This window comes from Ambystoma mexicanum, unplaced genomic scaffold (genome assembly GCF_040938575.1).
Source record: "Ambystoma mexicanum isolate Mex_15411 unplaced genomic scaffold, UKY_AmexF1_1 Mex_scaf34, whole genome shotgun sequence".
NCBI lineage: Eukaryota > Metazoa > Chordata > Amphibia > Caudata > Ambystomatidae > Ambystoma > Ambystoma mexicanum.
In genome coordinates, this window is record NW_027182449.1 from 1872156 (window position 1) to 1888255 (window position 16100).

The 16100-nt window shown below is 62.2% G+C and overlaps 16 non-coding genes across 16 annotated transcripts; all 16 read left to right on the plus strand.

Annotated features, from left to right (window-relative positions):
- Window positions 1-399: 399 nt before the first annotated feature.
- On the plus strand, window positions 400-563 carry LOC138558642 (U1 spliceosomal RNA). Its single transcript, XR_011298784.1, has one exon. It is a non-coding gene; the product is annotated as a U1 spliceosomal RNA (small nuclear RNA).
- An 880-nt stretch (window positions 564-1443) lies between these two features.
- On the plus strand, window positions 1444-1607 carry LOC138558060 (U1 spliceosomal RNA). Its single transcript, XR_011298215.1, has one exon. It is a non-coding gene; the product is annotated as a U1 spliceosomal RNA (small nuclear RNA).
- Window positions 1608-2473: 866 nt separating this feature from the next.
- Window positions 2474-2637, plus strand: LOC138558062 (U1 spliceosomal RNA). Its single transcript, XR_011298217.1, has one exon. It is a non-coding gene; the product is annotated as a U1 spliceosomal RNA (small nuclear RNA).
- An 881-nt stretch (window positions 2638-3518) lies between these two features.
- Window positions 3519-3682, plus strand: LOC138558063 (U1 spliceosomal RNA). Its single transcript, XR_011298218.1, has one exon. It is a non-coding gene; the product is annotated as a U1 spliceosomal RNA (small nuclear RNA).
- An 866-nt stretch (window positions 3683-4548) lies between these two features.
- Window positions 4549-4712, plus strand: LOC138558064 (U1 spliceosomal RNA). The gene has a single exon (XR_011298219.1). It is a non-coding gene; the product is annotated as a U1 spliceosomal RNA (small nuclear RNA).
- Window positions 4713-5582: 870 nt separating this feature from the next.
- Window positions 5583-5746, plus strand: LOC138558459 (U1 spliceosomal RNA). The gene has a single exon (XR_011298607.1). It is a non-coding gene; the product is annotated as a U1 spliceosomal RNA (small nuclear RNA).
- An 870-nt stretch (window positions 5747-6616) lies between these two features.
- LOC138558065 (U1 spliceosomal RNA) lies at window positions 6617-6780 on the plus strand. Its single transcript, XR_011298220.1, has one exon. It is a non-coding gene; the product is annotated as a U1 spliceosomal RNA (small nuclear RNA).
- Window positions 6781-7646: 866 nt separating this feature from the next.
- LOC138558643 (U1 spliceosomal RNA) lies at window positions 7647-7810 on the plus strand. Its single transcript, XR_011298785.1, has one exon. It is a non-coding gene; the product is annotated as a U1 spliceosomal RNA (small nuclear RNA).
- An 880-nt stretch (window positions 7811-8690) lies between these two features.
- LOC138558066 (U1 spliceosomal RNA) lies at window positions 8691-8854 on the plus strand. The gene has a single exon (XR_011298221.1). It is a non-coding gene; the product is annotated as a U1 spliceosomal RNA (small nuclear RNA).
- Window positions 8855-9720: 866 nt separating this feature from the next.
- On the plus strand, window positions 9721-9884 carry LOC138558067 (U1 spliceosomal RNA). The gene has a single exon (XR_011298222.1). It is a non-coding gene; the product is annotated as a U1 spliceosomal RNA (small nuclear RNA).
- An 870-nt stretch (window positions 9885-10754) lies between these two features.
- LOC138558460 (U1 spliceosomal RNA) lies at window positions 10755-10918 on the plus strand. Its single transcript, XR_011298608.1, has one exon. It is a non-coding gene; the product is annotated as a U1 spliceosomal RNA (small nuclear RNA).
- An 870-nt stretch (window positions 10919-11788) lies between these two features.
- LOC138558068 (U1 spliceosomal RNA) lies at window positions 11789-11952 on the plus strand. Its single transcript, XR_011298223.1, has one exon. It is a non-coding gene; the product is annotated as a U1 spliceosomal RNA (small nuclear RNA).
- Window positions 11953-12818: 866 nt separating this feature from the next.
- LOC138558069 (U1 spliceosomal RNA) lies at window positions 12819-12982 on the plus strand. The gene has a single exon (XR_011298224.1). It is a non-coding gene; the product is annotated as a U1 spliceosomal RNA (small nuclear RNA).
- An 866-nt stretch (window positions 12983-13848) lies between these two features.
- LOC138558070 (U1 spliceosomal RNA) lies at window positions 13849-14012 on the plus strand. Its single transcript, XR_011298225.1, has one exon. It is a non-coding gene; the product is annotated as a U1 spliceosomal RNA (small nuclear RNA).
- Window positions 14013-14882: 870 nt separating this feature from the next.
- On the plus strand, window positions 14883-15046 carry LOC138558461 (U1 spliceosomal RNA). The gene has a single exon (XR_011298609.1). It is a non-coding gene; the product is annotated as a U1 spliceosomal RNA (small nuclear RNA).
- Window positions 15047-15926: 880 nt separating this feature from the next.
- LOC138558303 (U1 spliceosomal RNA) lies at window positions 15927-16090 on the plus strand. Its single transcript, XR_011298455.1, has one exon. It is a non-coding gene; the product is annotated as a U1 spliceosomal RNA (small nuclear RNA).
- The last annotated feature ends 10 nt before the right edge of the window (window positions 16091-16100 follow it).

Here is a 16100-nt window from a genome sequence, read left to right on the forward strand (position 1 = left end):
GCCGTGTCCTGGCGGGGGGCACCCCACCCGAGACGCTCTTGTTAAGCGGGGTGACCTGTCGGCTCAGGAGGGCCATGGACCCGCCTGGGGCCGACGGGCCAGTGGGCCCACTGCGCCAGGCCTGCTCGCTTTCCGACTGGGCCTGCTGGCTGGCAGCCAGGTCCGAATTTATGCAAATCTCAGGCCGAGCAGGGCCTGGTGGGAGACATGAACTGTGCCACAATGTGCCTCTTCTGCTGGGCTCTGCCTGCCGGAGCTTCCCCCTGCACGTGGGACAGGCAGCTCCGCAGACGCTCAGGGCTTCCGGGAGGGCTGGGGCTGGGTCAGGGCCGGCCTTCTCACCCTCGCTTAGCGGGGCTTCCAGAACAGGCCCAAGCCCTGCCCTCTGGCTCGCAACTCATACTTACCTGGCAGGGGAGCATCTGTGATCAGCAAGGCAGAGCTCCCAGGGTGAGACTCCTCCATTGCACATCGGATTTGCTGACCCCTGCGATGTCCCCAAATGCGGGATTCTCGACTGCATTATTTCTGGTAGTGGGGGACTGCGTTCGCGCTTTCTCCTGATTTATTGGTGAAAGAAAGAAAGAGTTTAGTGTGCGAGTCAGGTTGTTTGCACACAGGGCCCAAGCTCGTGCAGCAGAGTTTATTTTGCTGCAGTCAAGAGGGCCAGCCCTGGGCCGTTCAGGGGTCCACAGGCCTGATGGATTGGTGAAATAAAAAAATGTGAAAGTCATGTGTGTCATGTGTAGGTTGGGCCCCTGAATGTTGCTGCGGTCAAGAGGGCCAGCATTCACTGGAGGGGTGAAGTGCACAGGTGCCTAACCCCAGACTTGTGCGCCCCATGATATCAGGTGCCCCGGTAGTTCTTGAAGCCAGCCTGCCCTGCCCGGGCTCTGCTTTCGCGCCCAGGCCCTCCAACCTAAGGAAGGCCCAGCCAGCTCCTGGGGTTTTGGGGGCAGGGGTGAGACTGGCTCCCGGCCGCCGCTGCCGCCCGCCCCGTCCGAGCACCGATCGGGCACGATCCGGTCTTGCCTTCACGGCCTTGCCGTGTCCTGGCGGGGGGCACCCCACCCGAGACGCTCTTGTTAAGCGGGGTGACCTGTCGGCTCAGGAGGGCCATGGACCCGCCTGGGGCCGACGGGCCAGTGGGCCCACTGCGCCAGGCCTGCTCGCTTTCCGACTGGGCCTGCTGGCTGGCAGCCAGGTCCGAATTTATGCAAATCTCAGGCCGAGCAGGGCCTGGTGGGAGACATGAACTGTGCCACAATGTGCCTCTTCTGCTGGGCTCTGCCTGCCGGAGCTTCCCCCTGCACGTGGGACAGGCAGCTCCGCAGACGCTCAGGGCTTCCGGGAGGGCTGGGGCTGGGTCAGGGCCGGCCTTCTCACCCTCGCTTAGCGGGGCTTCCAGAACAGGCCCAAGCCCTGCCCTCTGGCTCGCAACTCATACTTACCTGGCAGGGGAGCATCTGTGATCAGCAAGGCAGAGCTCCCAGGGTGAGGCTCATCCATTGCACATCGGATTTGCTGACCCCTGCGATGTCCCCAAATGCGGGATTCTCGACTGCATTATTTCTGGTAGTGGGGGACTGCGTTCGCGCTTTCCCCTGATTTATTGGTGAAAGAAAGAAAGAGTTTAGTGTGCGAGTCAGGTTGTTTGCACACAGGGCCCAAGCTCGTGCAGCAGAGTTTATTTTGCTGCAGTCAAGAGGGCCAGCCCTGGGCCGTTCAGGGGTCCACAGGCCTGATGGATTGGTGAAATAAAAAAATGTGAAAGTCATGTGTGTCATGTGTAGGTTGGGCCCCTGAATGTTGCTGCGGTCAAGAGGGCCAGCATTCACTGGAGGGGTGAAGTGCACAGGTGCCTAACCCCAGACTTGTGCGCCCCATGATATCAGGTGCCCCGGTAGTTCTTGAAGCCAGCCTGCCCTGCCCGGGCTCTGCTTTCGCGCCCAGGCCCTCCAACCTAAGGAAGGCCCAGCCAGCTCCTGGGGTTTTGGGGGCAGGGGTGAAACTGGCTCCCGGCCGCCGCTGCCGCCCGCCCCGTCCGAGCACCGATCGGGCACGATCGGGCCTTGCCGTGTCCTGGCGGGGGGCACCCCACCCGAGACGCTCTTGTTAAGCGGGGTGACCTGTCGGCTCAGGAGGGCCATGGACCCGCCTGGGGCCGACGGGCCAGTGGGCCCACTGCGCCAGGCCTGCTCGCTTTCCGACTGGGCCTGCTGGCTGGCAGCCAGGTCCGAATTTATGCAAATCTCAGGCCGAGCAGGGCCTGGTGGGAGACATGAACTGTGCCACAATGTGCCTCTTCTGCTGGGCTCTGCCTGCCGGAGCTTCCCCCTGCACGTGGGACAGGCAGCTCCGCAGACGCTCAGGGCTTCCGGGAGGGCTGGGGCTGGGTCAGGGCCGGCCTTCTCACCCTCGCTTAGCGGGGCTTCCAGAACAGGCCCAAGCCCTGCCCTCTGGCTCGCAACTCATACTTACCTGGCAGGGGAGCATCTGTGATCAGCAAGGCAGAGCTCCCAGGGTGAGGCTCATCCATTGCACATCGGATTTGCTGACCCCTGCGATGTCCCCAAATGCGGGATTCTCGACTGCATTATTTCTGGTAGTGGGGGACTGCGTTCGCGCTTTCCCCTGATTTATTGGTGAAAGAAAGAAAGAGTTTAGTGTGCGAGTCAGGTTGTTTGCTCACAGGGCCCAAGCTCGTGCAGCAGAGTTTATTTTGCTGCAGTCAAGAGGGCCAGCCCTGGGCCGTTCAGGGGTCCACAGGCCTGATGGATTGGTGAAATAAAAAAATGTGAAAGTCATGTGTGTCATGTGTAGGTTGGGCCCCTGAATGTTGCTGCGGTCAAGAGGGCCAGCATTCACTGGAGGGGTGAAGTGCACAGGTGCCTAACCCCAGACTTGTGCGCCCCATGATATCAGGTGCCCCGGTAGTTCTTGAAGCCAGCCTGTCCTGCCCGGGCTCTGCTTTCGCGCCCAGGCCCTCCAACCTAAGGAAGGCCCAGCCAGCTCCTGGGGTTTTGGGGGCAGGGGTGAGACTGGCTCCCGGCCGCCGCTGCCGCCCGCCCCGTCCGAGCACCGGATCGGGCACGATCGGGCCTTGCCTTCACGGCCTTGCCGTGTCCTGGCGGGGGGCACCCCACCCGAGACGCTCTTGTTAAGCGGGGTGACCTGTCGGCTCAGGAGGGCCATGGACCCGCCTGGGGCCGACGGGCCAGTGGGCCCACTGCGCCAGGCCTGCTCGCTTTCCGACTGGGCCTGCTGGCTGGCAGCCAGGTCCGAATTTATGCAAATCTCAGGCCGAGCAGGGCCTGGTGGGAGACATGAACTGTGCCACAATGTGCCTCTTCTGCTGGGCTCTGCCTGCCGGAGCTTCCCCCTGCACGTGGGACAGGCAGCTCCGCAGACGCTCAGGGCTTCCGGGAGGGCTGGGGCTGGGTCAGGGCCGGCCTTCTCACCCTCGCTTAGCGGGGCTTCCAGAACAGGCCCAAGCCCTGCCCTCTGGCTCGCAACTCATACTTACCTGGCAGGGGAGCATCTGTGATCAGCAAGGCAGAGCTCCCAGGGTGAGGCTCATCCATTGCACATCGGATTTGCTGACCCCTGCGATGTCCCCAAATGCGGGATTCTCGACTGCATTATTTCTGGTAGTGGGGGACTGCGTTCGCGCTTTCCCCTGATTTATTGGTGAAAGAAAGAAAGAGTTTAGTGTGCGAGTCAGGTTGTTTGCACACAGGGCCCAAGCTCGTGCAGCAGAGTTTATTTTGCTGCAGTCAAGAGGGCCAGCCCTGGGCCGTTCAGGGGTCCACAGGCCTGATGGATTGGTGAAATAAAAAAATGTGAAAGTCATGTGTGTCATGTGTAGGTTGGGCCCCTGAATGTTGCTGCGGTCAAGAGGGCCAGCATTCACTGGAGGGGTGAAGTGCACAGGTGCCTAACCCCAGACTTGTGCGCCCCATGATATCAGGTGCCCCGGTAGTTCTTGAAGCCAGCCTGCCCTGCCCGGGCTCTGCTTTCGCGCCCAGGCCCTCCAACCTAAGGAAGGCCCAGCCAGCTCCTGGGGTTTTGGGGGCAGGGGTGAAACTGGCTCCCGGCCGCCGCTGCCGCCCGCCCCGTCCGAGCACCGATCGGGCACGATCGGGCCTTGCCGTGTCCTGGCGGGGGGCACCCCACCCGAGACGCTCTTGTTAAGCGGGGTGACCTGTCGGCTCAGGAGGGCCATGGACCCGCCTGGGGCCGACGGGCCAGTGGGCCCACTGCGCCAGGCCTGCTCGCTTTCCGACTGGGCCTGCTGGCTGGCAGCCAGGTCCGAATTTATGCAAATCTCAGGCCGAGCAGGGCCTGGTGGGAGACATGAACTGTGCCACAATGTGCCTCTTCTGCTGGGCTCTGCCTGCCGGAGCTTCCCCCTGCACGTGGGACAGGCAGCTCCGCAGACGCTCAGGGCTTCCGGGAGGGCTGGGGCTGGGTCAGGGCCGGCCTTCTCACCCTCGCTTAGCGGGGCTTCCAGAACAGGCCCAAGCCCTGCCCTCTGGCTCGCAACTCATACTTACCTGGCAGGGGAGCATCTGTGATCAGCAAGGCAGAGCTCCCAGGGTGAGGCTCATCCATTGCACATCGGATTTGCTGACCCCTGCGATGTCCCCAAATGCGGGATTCTCGACTGCATTATTTCTGGTAGTGGGGGACTGCGTTCGCGCTTTCCCCTGATTTATTGGTGAAAGAAAGAAAGAGTTTAGTGTGCGAGTCAGGTTGTTTGCTCACAGGGCCCAAGCTCGTGCAGCAGAGTTTATTTTGCTGCAGTCAAGAGGGCCAGCCCTGGGCCGTTCAGGGGTCCACAGGCCTGATGGATTGGTGAAATAAAAAAATGTGAAAGTCATGTGTGTCATGTGTAGGTTGGGCCCCTGAATGTTGCTGCGGTCAAGAGGGCCAGCATTCACTGGAGGGGTGAAGTGCACAGGTGCCTAACCCCAGACTTGTGCGCCCCATGATATCAGGTGCCCCGGTAGTTCTTGAAGCCAGCCTGCCCTGCCCGGGCTCTGCTTTCGCGCCCAGGCCCTCCAACCTAAGGAAGGCCCGGCCAGCTCCTGGGGTTTTGGGGGCAGGGGTGAGACTGGCTCCCGGCCGCCGCTGCCGCCCGCCCCGTCCGAGCACCGATCGGGCCTTGCCTTCACGGCCTTGCCGTGTCCTGGCGGGGGGCACCCCACCCGAGACGCTCTTGTTAAGCGGGGTGACCTGTCGGCTCAGGAGGGCCATGGACCCGCCTGGGGCCGACGGGCCAGTGGGCCCACTGCGCCAGGCCTGCTCGCTTTCCGACTGGGCCTGCTGGCTGGCAGCCAGGTCCGAATTTATGCAAATCTCAGGCCGAGCAGGGCCTGGTGGGAGACATGAACTGTGCCACAATGTGCCTCTTCTGCTGGGCTCTGCCTGCCGGAGCTTCCCCCTGCACGTGGGACAGGCAGCTCCGCAGACGCTCAGGGCTTCCGGGAGGGCTGGGGCTGGGTCAGGGCCGGCCTTCTCACCCTCGCTTAGCGGGGCTTCCAGAACAGGCCCAAGCCCTGCCCTCTGGCTCGCAACTCATACTTACCTGGCAGGGGAGCATCTGTGATCAGCAAGGCAGAGCTCCCAGGGTGAGACTCCTCCATTGCACATCGGATTTGCTGACCCCTGCGATGTCCCCAAATGCGGGATTCTCGACTGCATTATTTCTGGTAGTGGGGGACTGCGTTCGCGCTTTCCCCTGATTTATTGGTGAAAGAAAGAAAGAGTTTAGTGTGCGAGTCAGGTTGTTTGCACACAGGGCCCAAGCTCGTGCAGCAGAGTTTATTTTGCTGCAGTCAAGAGGGCCAGCCCTGGGCCGTTCAGGGGTCCACAGGCCTGATGGATTGGTGAAATAAAAAAATGTGAAAGTCATGTGTGTCATGTGTAGGTTGGGCCCCTGAATGTTGCTGCGGTCAAGAGGGCCAGCATTCACTGGAGGGGTGAAGTGCACAGGTGCCTAACCCCAGACTTGTGCGCCCCATGATATCAGGTGCCCCGGTAGTTCTTGAAGCCAGCCTGCCCTGCCCGGGCTCTGCTTTCGCGCCCAGGCCCTCCAACCTAAGGAAGGCCCAGCCAGCTCCTGGGGTTTTGGGGGCAGGGGTGAGACTGGCTCCCGGCCGCCGCTGCCGCCCGCCCCGTCCGAGCACCGATCGGGCCTTGCCTTCACGGCCTTGCCGTGTCCTGGCGGGGGGCACCCCACCCGAGACGCTCTTGTTAAGCGGGGTGACCTGTCGGCTCAGGAGGGCCATGGACCCGCCTGGGGCCGACGGGCCAGTGGGCCCACTGCGCCAGGCCTGCTCGCTTTCCGACTGGGCCTGCTGGCTGGCAGCCAGGTCCGAATTTATGCAAATCTCAGGCCGAGCAGGGCCTGGTGGGAGACATGAACTGTGCCACAATGTGCCTCTTCTGCTGGGCTCTGCCTGCCGGAGCTTCCCCCTGCACGTGGGACAGGCAGCTCCGCAGACGCTCAGGGCTTCCGGGAGGGCTGGGGCTGGGTCAGGGCCGGCCTTCTCACCCTCGCTTAGCGGGGCTTCCAGAACAGGCCCAAGCCCTGCCCTCTGGCTCGCAACTCATACTTACCTGGCAGGGGAGCATCTGTGATCAGCAAGGCAGAGCTCCCAGGGTGAGGCTCATCCATTGCACATCGGATTTGCTGACCCCTGCGATGTCCCCAAATGCGGGATTCTCGACTGCATTATTTCTGGTAGTGGGGGACTGCGTTCGCGCTTTCCCCTGATTTATTGGTGAAAGAAAGAAAGAGTTTAGTGTGCGAGTCAGGTTGTTTGCACACAGGGCCCAAGCTCGTGCAGCAGAGTTTATTTTGCTGCAGTCAAGAGGGCCAGCCCTGGGCCGTTCAGGGGTCCACAGGCCTGATGGATTGGTGAAATAAAAAAATGTGAAAGTCATGTGTGTCATGTGTAGGTTGGGCCCCTGAATGTTGCTGCGGTCAAGAGGGCCAGCATTCACTGGAGGGGTGAAGTGCACAGGTGCCTAACCCCAGACTTGTGCGCCCCATGATATCAGGTGCCCCGGTAGTTCTTGAAGCCAGCCTGCCCTGCCCGGGCTCTGCTTTCGCGCCCAGGCCCTCCAACCTAAGGAAGGCCCAGCCAGCTCCTGGGGTTTTGGGGGCAGGGGTGAAACTGGCTCCCGGCCGCCGCTGCCGCCCGCCCCGTCCGAGCACCGATCGGGCACGATCGGGCCTTGCCGTGTCCTGGCGGGGGGCACCCCACCCGAGACGCTCTTGTTAAGCGGGGTGACCTGTCGGCTCAGGAGGGCCATGGACCCGCCTGGGGCCGACGGGCCAGTGGGCCCACTGCGCCAGGCCTGCTCGCTTTCCGACTGGGCCTGCTGGCTGGCAGCCAGGTCCGAATTTATGCAAATCTCAGGCCGAGCAGGGCCTGGTGGGAGACATGAACTGTGCCACAATGTGCCTCTTCTGCTGGGCTCTGCCTGCCGGAGCTTCCCCCTGCACGTGGGACAGGCAGCTCCGCAGACGCTCAGGGCTTCCGGGAGGGCTGGGGCTGGGTCAGGGCCGGCCTTCTCACCCTCGCTTAGCGGGGCTTCCAGAACAGGCCCAAGCCCTGCCCTCTGGCTCGCAACTCATACTTACCTGGCAGGGGAGCATCTGTGATCAGCAAGGCAGAGCTCCCAGGGTGAGACTCCTCCATTGCACATCGGATTTGCTGACCCCTGCGATGTCCCCAAATGCGGGATTCTCGACTGCATTATTTCTGGTAGTGGGGGACTGCGTTCGCGCTTTCTCCTGATTTATTGGTGAAAGAAAGAAAGAGTTTAGTGTGCGAGTCAGGTTGTTTGCACACAGGGCCCAAGCTCGTGCAGCAGAGTTTATTTTGCTGCAGTCAAGAGGGCCAGCCCTGGGCCGTTCAGGGGTCCACAGGCCTGATGGATTGGTGAAATAAAAAAATGTGAAAGTCATGTGTGTCATGTGTAGGTTGGGCCCCTGAATGTTGCTGCGGTCAAGAGGGCCAGCATTCACTGGAGGGGTGAAGTGCACAGGTGCCTAACCCCAGACTTGTGCGCCCCATGATATCAGGTGCCCCGGTAGTTCTTGAAGCCAGCCTGCCCTGCCCGGGCTCTGCTTTCGCGCCCAGGCCCTCCAACCTAAGGAAGGCCCAGCCAGCTCCTGGGGTTTTGGGGGCAGGGGTGAGACTGGCTCCCGGCCGCCGCTGCCGCCCGCCCCGTCCGAGCACCGATCGGGCACGATCCGGTCTTGCCTTCACGGCCTTGCCGTGTCCTGGCGGGGGGCACCCCACCCGAGACGCTCTTGTTAAGCGGGGTGACCTGTCGGCTCAGGAGGGCCATGGACCCGCCTGGGGCCGACGGGCCAGTGGGCCCACTGCGCCAGGCCTGCTCGCTTTCCGACTGGGCCTGCTGGCTGGCAGCCAGGTCCGAATTTATGCAAATCTCAGGCCGAGCAGGGCCTGGTGGGAGACATGAACTGTGCCACAATGTGCCTCTTCTGCTGGGCTCTGCCTGCCGGAGCTTCCCCCTGCACGTGGGACAGGCAGCTCCGCAGACGCTCAGGGCTTCCGGGAGGGCTGGGGCTGGGTCAGGGCCGGCCTTCTCACCCTCGCTTAGCGGGGCTTCCAGAACAGGCCCAAGCCCTGCCCTCTGGCTCGCAACTCATACTTACCTGGCAGGGGAGCATCTGTGATCAGCAAGGCAGAGCTCCCAGGGTGAGGCTCATCCATTGCACATCGGATTTGCTGACCCCTGCGATGTCCCCAAATGCGGGATTCTCGACTGCATTATTTCTGGTAGTGGGGGACTGCGTTCGCGCTTTCCCCTGATTTATTGGTGAAAGAAAGAAAGAGTTTAGTGTGCGAGTCAGGTTGTTTGCACACAGGGCCCAAGCTCGTGCAGCAGAGTTTATTTTGCTGCAGTCAAGAGGGCCAGCCCTGGGCCGTTCAGGGGTCCACAGGCCTGATGGATTGGTGAAATAAAAAAATGTGAAAGTCATGTGTGTCATGTGTAGGTTGGGCCCCTGAATGTTGCTGCGGTCAAGAGGGCCAGCATTCACTGGAGGGGTGAAGTGCACAGGTGCCTAACCCCAGACTTGTGCGCCCCATGATATCAGGTGCCCCGGTAGTTCTTGAAGCCAGCCTGCCCTGCCCGGGCTCTGCTTTCGCGCCCAGGCCCTCCAACCTAAGGAAGGCCCAGCCAGCTCCTGGGGTTTTGGGGGCAGGGGTGAAACTGGCTCCCGGCCGCCGCTGCCGCCCGCCCCGTCCGAGCACCGATCGGGCACGATCGGGCCTTGCCGTGTCCTGGCGGGGGGCACCCCACCCGAGACGCTCTTGTTAAGCGGGGTGACCTGTCGGCTCAGGAGGGCCATGGACCCGCCTGGGGCCGACGGGCCAGTGGGCCCACTGCGCCAGGCCTGCTCGCTTTCCGACTGGGCCTGCTGGCTGGCAGCCAGGTCCGAATTTATGCAAATCTCAGGCCGAGCAGGGCCTGGTGGGAGACATGAACTGTGCCACAATGTGCCTCTTCTGCTGGGCTCTGCCTGCCGGAGCTTCCCCCTGCACGTGGGACAGGCAGCTCCGCAGACGCTCAGGGCTTCCGGGAGGGCTGGGGCTGGGTCAGGGCCGGCCTTCTCACCCTCGCTTAGCGGGGCTTCCAGAACAGGCCCAAGCCCTGCCCTCTGGCTCGCAACTCATACTTACCTGGCAGGGGAGCATCTGTGATCAGCAAGGCAGAGCTCCCAGGGTGAGGCTCATCCATTGCACATCGGATTTGCTGACCCCTGCGATGTCCCCAAATGCGGGATTCTCGACTGCATTATTTCTGGTAGTGGGGGACTGCGTTCGCGCTTTCCCCTGATTTATTGGTGAAAGAAAGAAAGAGTTTAGTGTGCGAGTCAGGTTGTTTGCTCACAGGGCCCAAGCTCGTGCAGCAGAGTTTATTTTGCTGCAGTCAAGAGGGCCAGCCCTGGGCCGTTCAGGGGTCCACAGGCCTGATGGATTGGTGAAATAAAAAAATGTGAAAGTCATGTGTGTCATGTGTAGGTTGGGCCCCTGAATGTTGCTGCGGTCAAGAGGGCCAGCATTCACTGGAGGGGTGAAGTGCACAGGTGCCTAACCCCAGACTTGTGCGCCCCATGATATCAGGTGCCCCGGTAGTTCTTGAAGCCAGCCTGCCCTGCCCGGGCTCTGCTTTCGCGCCCAGGCCCTCCAACCTAAGGAAGGCCCGGCCAGCTCCTGGGGTTTTGGGGGCAGGGGTGAGACTGGCTCCCGGCCGCCGCTGCCGCCCGCCCCGTCCGAGCACCGATCGGGCCTTGCCTTCACGGCCTTGCCGTGTCCTGGCGGGGGGCACCCCACCCGAGACGCTCTTGTTAAGCGGGGTGACCTGTCGGCTCAGGAGGGCCATGGACCCGCCTGGGGCCGACGGGCCAGTGGGCCCACTGCGCCAGGCCTGCTCGCTTTCCGACTGGGCCTGCTGGCTGGCAGCCAGGTCCGAATTTATGCAAATCTCAGGCCGAGCAGGGCCTGGTGGGAGACATGAACTGTGCCACAATGTGCCTCTTCTGCTGGGCTCTGCCTGCCGGAGCTTCCCCCTGCACGTGGGACAGGCAGCTCCGCAGACGCTCAGGGCTTCCGGGAGGGCTGGGGCTGGGTCAGGGCCGGCCTTCTCACCCTCGCTTAGCGGGGCTTCCAGAACAGGCCCAAGCCCTGCCCTCTGGCTCGCAACTCATACTTACCTGGCAGGGGAGCATCTGTGATCAGCAAGGCAGAGCTCCCAGGGTGAGACTCCTCCATTGCACATCGGATTTGCTGACCCCTGCGATGTCCCCAAATGCGGGATTCTCGACTGCATTATTTCTGGTAGTGGGGGACTGCGTTCGCGCTTTCCCCTGATTTATTGGTGAAAGAAAGAAAGAGTTTAGTGTGCGAGTCAGGTTGTTTGCACACAGGGCCCAAGCTCGTGCAGCAGAGTTTATTTTGCTGCAGTCAAGAGGGCCAGCCCTGGGCCGTTCAGGGGTCCACAGGCCTGATGGATTGGTGAAATAAAAAAATGTGAAAGTCATGTGTGTCATGTGTAGGTTGGGCCCCTGAATGTTGCTGCGGTCAAGAGGGCCAGCATTCACTGGAGGGGTGAAGTGCACAGGTGCCTAACCCCAGACTTGTGCGCCCCATGATATCAGGTGCCCCGGTAGTTCTTGAAGCCAGCCTGCCCTGCCCGGGCTCTGCTTTCGCGCCCAGGCCCTCCAACCTAAGGAAGGCCCAGCCAGCTCCTGGGGTTTTGGGGGCAGGGGTGAGACTGGCTCCCGGCCGCCGCTGCCGCCCGCCCCGTCCGAGCACCGATCGGGCCTTGCCTTCACGGCCTTGCCGTGTCCTGGCGGGGGGCACCCCACCCGAGACGCTCTTGTTAAGCGGGGTGACCTGTCGGCTCAGGAGGGCCATGGACCCGCCTGGGGCCGACGGGCCAGTGGGCCCACTGCGCCAGGCCTGCTCGCTTTCCGACTGGGCCTGCTGGCTGGCAGCCAGGTCCGAATTTATGCAAATCTCAGGCCGAGCAGGGCCTGGTGGGAGACATGAACTGTGCCACAATGTGCCTCTTCTGCTGGGCTCTGCCTGCCGGAGCTTCCCCCTGCACGTGGGACAGGCAGCTCCGCAGACGCTCAGGGCTTCCGGGAGGGCTGGGGCTGGGTCAGGGCCGGCCTTCTCACCCTCGCTTAGCGGGGCTTCCAGAACAGGCCCAAGCCCTGCCCTCTGGCTCGCAACTCATACTTACCTGGCAGGGGAGCATCTGTGATCAGCAAGGCAGAGCTCCCAGGGTGAGGCTCATCCATTGCACATCGGATTTGCTGACCCCTGCGATGTCCCCAAATGCGGGATTCTCGACTGCATTATTTCTGGTAGTGGGGGACTGCGTTCGCGCTTTCCCCTGATTTATTGGTGAAAGAAAGAAAGAGTTTAGTGTGCGAGTCAGGTTGTTTGCACACAGGGCCCAAGCTCGTGCAGCAGAGTTTATTTTGCTGCAGTCAAGAGGGCCAGCCCTGGGCCGTTCAGGGGTCCACAGGCCTGATGGATTGGTGAAATAAAAAAATGTGAAAGTCATGTGTGTCATGTGTAGGTTGGGCCCCTGAATGTTGCTGCGGTCAAGAGGGCCAGCATTCACTGGAGGGGTGAAGTGCACAGGTGCCTAACCCCAGACTTGTGCGCCCCATGATATCAGGTGCCCCGGTAGTTCTTGAAGCCAGCCTGCCCTGCCCGGGCTCTGCTTTCGCGCCCAGGCCCTCCAACCTAAGGAAGGCCCAGCCAGCTCCTGGGGTTTTGGGGGCAGGGGTGAAACTGGCTCCCGGCCGCCGCTGCCGCCCGCCCCGTCCGAGCACCGATCGGGCACGATCGGGCCTTGCCGTGTCCTGGCGGGGGGCACCCCACCCGAGACGCTCTTGTTAAGCGGGGTGACCTGTCGGCTCAGGAGGGCCATGGACCCGCCTGGGGCCGACGGGCCAGTGGGCCCACTGCGCCAGGCCTGCTCGCTTTCCGACTGGGCCTGCTGGCTGGCAGCCAGGTCCGAATTTATGCAAATCTCAGGCCGAGCAGGGCCTGGTGGGAGACATGAACTGTGCCACAATGTGCCTCTTCTGCTGGGCTCTGCCTGCCGGAGCTTCCCCCTGCACGTGGGACAGGCAGCTCCGCAGACGCTCAGGGCTTCCGGGAGGGCTGGGGCTGGGTCAGGGCCGGCCTTCTCACCCTCGCTTAGCGGGGCTTCCAGAACAGGCCCAAGCCCTGCCCTCTGGCTCGCAACTCATACTTACCTGGCAGGGGAGCATCTGTGATCAGCAAGGCAGAGCTCCCAGGGTGAGGCTCATCCATTGCACATCGGATTTGCTGACCCCTGCGATGTCCCCAAATGCGGGATTCTCGACTGCATTATTTCTGGTAGTGGGGGACTGCGTTCGCGCTTTCCCCTGATTTATTGGTGAAAGAAAGAAAGAGTTTAGTGTGCGAGTCAGGTTGTTTGCACACAGGGCCCAAGCTCGTGCAGCAGAGTTTATTTTGCTGCAGTCAAGAGGGCCAGCCCTGGGCCGTTCAGGGGTCCACAGGCCTGATGGATTGGTGAAATAAAAAAATGTGAAAGTCATGTGTGTCATGTGTAGGTTGGGCCCCTGAATGTTGCTGCGGTCAAGAGGGCCAGCATTCACTGGAGGGGTGAAGTGCACAGGTGCCTAACCCCAGACTTGTGCGCCCCATGATATCAGGTGCCCCGGTAGTTCTTGAAGCCAGCCTGCCCTGCCCGGGCTCTGCTTTCGCGCCCAGGCCCTCCAACCTAAGGAAGGCCCAGCCAGCTCCTGGGGTTTTGGGGGCAGGGGTGAAACTGGCTCCCGGCCGCCGCTGCCGCCCGCCCCGTCCGAGCACCGATCGGGCACGATCGGGCCTTGCCGTGTCCTGGCGGGGGGCACCCCACCCGAGACGCTCTTGTTAAGCGGGGTGACCTGTCGGCTCAGGAGGGCCATGGACCCGCCTGGGGCCGACGGGCCAGTGGGCCCACTGCGCCAGGCCTGCTCGCTTTCCGACTGGGCCTGCTGGCTGGCAGCCAGGTCCGAATTTATGCAAATCTCAGGCCGAGCAGGGCCTGGTGGGAGACATGAACTGTGCCACAATGTGCCTCTTCTGCTGGGCTCTGCCTGCCGGAGCTTCCCCCTGCACGTGGGACAGGCAGCTCCGCAGACGCTCAGGGCTTCCGGGAGGGCTGGGGCTGGGTCAGGGCCGGCCTTCTCACCCTCGCTTAGCGGGGCTTCCAGAACAGGCCCAAGCCCTGCCCTCTGGCTCGCAACTCATACTTACCTGGCAGGGGAGCATCTGTGATCAGCAAGGCAGAGCTCCCAGGGTGAGGCTCATCCATTGCACATCGGATTTGCTGACCCCTGCGATGTCCCCAAATGCGGGATTCTCGACTGCATTATTTCTGGTAGTGGGGGACTGCGTTCGCGCTTTCCCCTGATTTATTGGTGAAAGAAAGAAAGAGTTTAGTGTGCGAGTCAGGTTGTTTGCTCACAGGGCCCAAGCTCGTGCAGCAGAGTTTATTTTGCTGCAGTCAAGAGGGCCAGCCCTGGGCCGTTCAGGGGTCCACAGGCCTGATGGATTGGTGAAATAAAAAAATGTGAAAGTCATGTGTGTCATGTGTAGGTTGGGCCCCTGAATGTTGCTGCGGTCAAGAGGGCCAGCATTCACTGGAGGGGTGAAGTGCACAGGTGCCTAACCCCAGACTTGTGCGCCCCATGATATCAGGTGCCCCGGTAGTTCTTGAAGCCAGCCTGCCCTGCCCGGGCTCTGCTTTCGCGCCCAGGCCCTCCAACCTAAGGAAGGCCCGGCCAGCTCCTGGGGTTTTGGGGGCAGGGGTGAGACTGGCTCCCGGCCGCCGCTGCCGCCCGCCCCGTCCGAGCACCGATCGGGCCTTGCCTTCACGGCCTTGCCGTGTCCTGGCGGGGGGCACCCCACCCGAGACGCTCTTGTTAAGCGGGGTGACCTGTCGGCTCAGGAGGGCCATGGACCCGCCTGGGGCCGACGGGCCAGTGGGCCCACTGCGCCAGGCCTGCTCGCTTTCCGACTGGGCCTGCTGGCTGGCAGCCAGGTCCGAATTTATGCAAATCTCAGGCCGAGCAGGGCCTGGTGGGAGACATGAACTGTGCCACAATGTGCCTCTTCTGCTGGGCTCTGCCTGCCGGAGCTTCCCCCTGCACGTGGGACAGGCAGCTCCGCAGACGCTCAGGGCTTCCGGGAGGGCTGGGGCTGGGTCAGGGCCGGCCTTCTCACCCTCGCTTAGCGGGGCTTCCAGAACAGGCCCAAGCCCTGCCCTCTGGCTCGCAACTCATACTTACCTGGCAGGGGAGCATCTGTGATCAGCAAGGCAGAGCTCCCAGGGTGAGACTCCTCCATTGCACATCGGATTTGCTGACCCCTGCGATGTCCCCAAATGCGGGATTCTCGACTGCATTATTTCTGGTAGTGGGGGACTGCGTTCGCGCTTTCCCCTGATTTATTGGTGAAAGAAAGAAAGAGTTTAGTGTGCGAGTCAGGTTGTTTGCACACAGGGCCCAAGCTCGTGCAGCAGAGTTTATTTTGCTGCAGTCAAGAGGGCCAGCCCTGGGCCGTTCAGGGGTCCACAGGCCTGATGGATTGGTGAAATAAAAAAATGTGAAAGTCATGTGTGTCATGTGTAGGTTGGGCCCCTGAATGTTGCTGCGGTCAAGAGGGCCAGCATTCACTGGAGGGGTGAAGTGCACAGGTGCCTAACCCCAGACTTGTGCGCCCCATGATATCAGGTGCCCCGGTAGTTCTTGAAGCCAGCCTGCCCTGCCCGGGCTCTGCTTTCGCGCCCAGGCCCTCCAACCTAAGGAAGGCCCAGCCAGCTCCTGGGGTTTTGGGGGCAGGGGTGAGACTGGCTCCCGGCCGCCGCTGCCGCCCGCCCCGTCCGAGCACCGATCGGGCACGATCCGGTCTTGCCTTCACGGCCTTGCCGTGTCCTGGCGGGGGGCACCCCACCCGAGACGCTCTTGTTAAGCGGGGTGACCTGTCGGCTCAGGAGGGCCATGGACCCGCCTGGGGCCGACGGGCCAGTGGGCCCACTGCGCCAGGCCTGCTCGCTTTCCGACTGGGCCTGCTGGCTGGCAGCCAGGTCCGAATTTATGCAAATCTCAGGCCGAGCAGGGCCTGGTGGGAGACATGAACTGTGCCACAATGTGCCTCTTCTGCTGGGCTCTGCCTGCCGGAGCTTCCCCCTGCACGTGGGACAGGCAGCTCCGCAGACGCTCAGGGCTTCCGGGAGGGCTGGGGCTGGGTCAGGGCCGGCCTTCTCACCCTCGCTTAGCGGGGCTTCCAGAACAGGCCCAAGCCCTGCCCTCTGGCTCGCAACTCATACTTACCTGGCAGGGGAGCATCTGTGATCAGCAAGGCAGAGCTCCCAGGGTGAGGCTCATCCATTGCACATCGGATTTGCTGACCCCTGCGATGTCCCCAAATGCGGGATTCTCGACTGTATTATTTCTGGTAGTGGGGGACTGCGTTCGCGCTTTCCCCTGATTTATTGGT